This window comes from Octodon degus, unplaced genomic scaffold (genome assembly GCF_000260255.1).
Source record: "Octodon degus isolate 3935 unplaced genomic scaffold, OctDeg1.0 scaffold00065, whole genome shotgun sequence".
NCBI classification, from domain to species: domain Eukaryota; kingdom Metazoa; phylum Chordata; class Mammalia; order Rodentia; family Octodontidae; genus Octodon; species Octodon degus.
In genome coordinates this window covers 10,867,805-10,871,680 of record NW_004524641.1, presented here as the reverse complement: position 1 = coordinate 10,871,680, position 3,876 = coordinate 10,867,805, and the positions used below count along the sequence as shown (strand labels likewise).

The 3,876-nt window shown below is 41.1% G+C and overlaps 1 pseudogene; it reads right to left on the bottom strand.

Moving 5' to 3' along the window:
- Window positions 1-119: 119 nt before the first annotated feature.
- The window catches only part of LOC105742662, a 4,996-nt pseudogene continuing 1,239 nt past the window's right edge, over window positions 120-3,876 (bottom strand).

Here is a 3,876-nt window from a genome sequence, read left to right as displayed (position 1 = left end):
CTCTCTCTCTGCAGAGGCTCCCGCGCCGGCGGAATTCAATCAATAAACCCCGAACCCACGGCCGCGCGTTTTAGGACTTTGAGTAAATCATTTTTTTAAAAAACCCTAGAAATTGGCATCTATGTAAGTGGGTAACCTAGGGACACAAAATATTTATGTTTTTGACACATTCTTAGTCAAAAATTCCCCTAAGGTAAGGAATATTTTTCAGTGTTACTGGAAGACTTTTCTGCGGCACACAACACCTGCCTGGAAAATGAGAGGTCATGAGTTCAATCCCTGGTACTAAAGAAAAGAAAAAAGAATCCTAAAGCAATGGCTTCTCTACATCATTCTCCAAATGAGTGTGGTGGACCATGCCAGCTCCCTGAAGGATGAGGCAGGAGGAGCTATTGAGCCCATGAATTTGAGACAATTTATTTAACTTATGGCTAAATTTGATGTCCTAGATATGGAAAAAATAAAATACAAGGAATGATTCCAGGTGCTGTGGTGCACACCTGTAATCCCAGCACTGAAGAGACTGAGGCAGGAGGGGCACCACAAGTTGAGGTCAGCCTGGGCTACATAGCAAGACTGTCTAAAAAAAAAAAAAAAAAAAAGCAATGAATGAAATAAGCAAATTCCTAGAAACACACAGACTACCAAAACTGACTCAGGAAAAAAAAAAAAAAAAAAAAAAAACCTGGACAAATTTACAAGGAGCAAGAAAACTGACTTGGTTATTTAAAACCTCCCAGCCCCCAACTGTCCCTGAATCACATGACTTCATTTGTAAATTCTGTCTCATATTTTTTTTAAATTTTATTTTATTTTATTTATTTTTTATTAATTTTTTTGAGAAATAGCAATGAGATAGTTTCAAAACAGGTTAGTAGGACAGTTACAGTAATTAACACATTGCATATTGTCTTTGTAGTAGTTATTCATACTGCAAGATGCAGACATGCTATCTTGTCTAAACACTATTAGTATAAATCTTCTTATTGAACTGAGATAAAGTAGCTGTATATCTATACTATTTTGTATATACAGATATATATTTTTTTCACTACAAAATGGACCTTCATTTATATTAGACTGTCATCTTAAAGGGGAACTATTTGTGAGCATAGAACGTACAGAGCAGTGGCGCAGTATAGAGTATGGGCCTTTAGCACATTAGATCAAGTTTAGTATGCTGTCTTTCCCACTAAAGCTCTGCCAAAGTTAGACAGTGTTTCTCCTCTGAATCTGTCTCATATTTTTCTTCCTATCATACATGTTTGAAAGAATTAACACCAATAATTCTTCAACACTTTAAAAAATTGCAGTTTAATACATGGAGTCTGTGTCTGCACTTGGAGGGACTTAAAATGCAGCAAAGAAGAACACGCGGGGCCCCTGCAGCCAGTGTCGCTGGTCCGAAGGTCATGAGCCTCCACCTTGATGGTCACTGAGCCATCAATTTGTTACCCTTTCGCCAGGTTGTTTTCTTAGTTAGAAAATCATCTCTTAAGAAAAAATCCGAGTTCCAACCCTTGGACCCTGAGACGATTAGGGTAACTGTTTTACTGGGTAAACCAGAAAGGGAGATAGAAGAGGCAATGTTTAGCTCTGGCTGCCGCTCAAAGGGTGCAGGGATGGCGGGCAAGCTGGCCTGGTTCAAGCTGTCCTCAAACTCTCTATGTGACCCAGGCTGGCCTAGAACTGAAACTGTATTATATTTATGGCCAGTGTCAGGCTTACAGCCAACTGCTGATTTCCATCCAACCTGTGCCCCCTCCGCCCCACAGTATCACTGCAGGAGACTGGCACGGGTGGCCCACACTGTCAGGAGCTGCACGACCTGAGTTCCAATCCCAACTCTTCTTCCACCTATGGACACCTGGGCTTGTGACCTCCCAGTGACGTAGGAGCTTCATCTGCAAAAGGGGCCTAAAATTAGTGCTCAGCTACAATAGGGCTTTTGTGAGGTTAGTGTTCAGTGTCAGTTGTTGTTTTCACTATTATTAGAGAAGGCCCTAATGTAGGAATCTGTAGAAAATCAGGATGCCTACTTGGCACTTCCTGCCCTGAGGTAGGGGAGACTGAGGATTCATTTTATTAATGATCCCGTTGTTCCCACCTGAGTACAGAAATTTCTGTTTCTGTGTACATTCATTCTTCCCCAACTCCACCAGGTCCTTTGTGAAACACAGTAACTTCAGCCTCACAATGCCCTGTTCTTTTCATTTACGAGAAGGATAAACAAGCCACAACTCCATTATTCAAGGTATCTATCTACTACTGGATAACTGTTAGAGACCCTCCCTGAATTGTATTATTCAGACAATTGGTTGATTGGTTGGCTGGTTGGTTGGTTGGTTGGTTGGTTGGTTGGTTGGCTGAGCTAAGGTCTCAGTGTGTAGTTAGGGCTGTCCTTAAACTCAGTACATAGCCCAGGCTGGCCTAGAACTGATCTGTATTATATTTGTGACCAAAGTCTACACAGCTGAGAACAGGGCCATAGATGCCAGTAGGTCTTCCAAGAGTCCCTAAAGCTCTGTCAGTCCTTATTGACCACACTAACACTCCTTTGACTCAAGAATCAGACATGTGACTGTTAAAAGAAGAACATTGGCTGGGCATGGTGGCAGTTGGAAGGCTGAGGCAAGAAGACCACTGGGAATTTGAGGCCAGCTTGGGCTACATAATGAGTTCAAGGTGATCCTGAACTATGTATAGTAAGACCCAATTTTTTTTTAAAAAGTGATAAAAACAAGTAACTGCTAATGCTCAAAAAGTCTCAAACACAAAATGAATAGGGAAGGCAGGGGAATTGGTTGAAGAATTAGATGCAGTGAATGAGACATCTAGCCAAGCGCTACGGCAACCTGTATTCTGACCAATGCCATCACCATGACCTTCCTAGAAGAGTTATATCAAAGAAGAAGTGGTTTAAAATTCTGACTCCCGGGGCCAGAGGAGATGGCTCAGTAGAATAAGCGCTTCCTCACAAAGGCCTGAGTTCAATCCCCGGTTTCGCAAAAAAAAGAAAAAGAAAAAGAAATTCTGATTCCCAGACTAAGAGGAACCATACTAGATTACTTAATTAATGCTAATTCAGTAACAAAGAACATTTCAATGAACACCTTAAAAGTGCTTGTGCAGCTCCCTATCTAAATTTTAGTACGTGTCCTGTAAACAAGTTCTTACAGGTCATGAGATTGTCATCAGAGGGTTTCTTAATTCATGGAACTTTTTATCCACATAAAATCTGATTGAACAAAAAGAAACTTTATATCCAATAATCCCTGATGTTCTTCCCTCCCAGGAACCTGATACCAGCTTCCCTTACATGAGAGAAAGCAAGCTAGGAACATTTAGGAAATTTTCCCCCAGTTTCCTGGGGTTGGAGCCCAGATCTGCCTGCTTCAAAGTCTAGATTCCTGACCAGAAGCCTCTGCGGTGGTCGTGTGGCTTCCTGAACAACAGGCACCTTTTGCTCTCATCTTGATCTTATCTCACCCAACCCAGTCCCTGCCTCCAGCAGGAATCTCAGATACAAAGGCTTACAGGCACCAGTTTGTTGACGGGAATGAGTTAATATGGGTTTCTTTCTTTCTTTCTTTTTTTTTCTTTTAAACTCTACATTGTTCTACAATATAGCTCAGCTATTACTCAACTTTAGCCAATGATTGTCCTTGGAGAAGTTAGTTCTAGGATTATCAGTTCTCCTGACTTCGTACAAGAGACAAAAATGTGTGTTTTTGTGAGAATCGCCTCAATTTCCAAATATTAGCCAAATATTCTTGTTATTGTTATTCTGTTTCTGCTGAAACAAAGTAGAGCTGTATGTGGGACACAGTAGCTAACCTATGTGATCTATCATTTGGGAGGAAACAGCATTTGAGC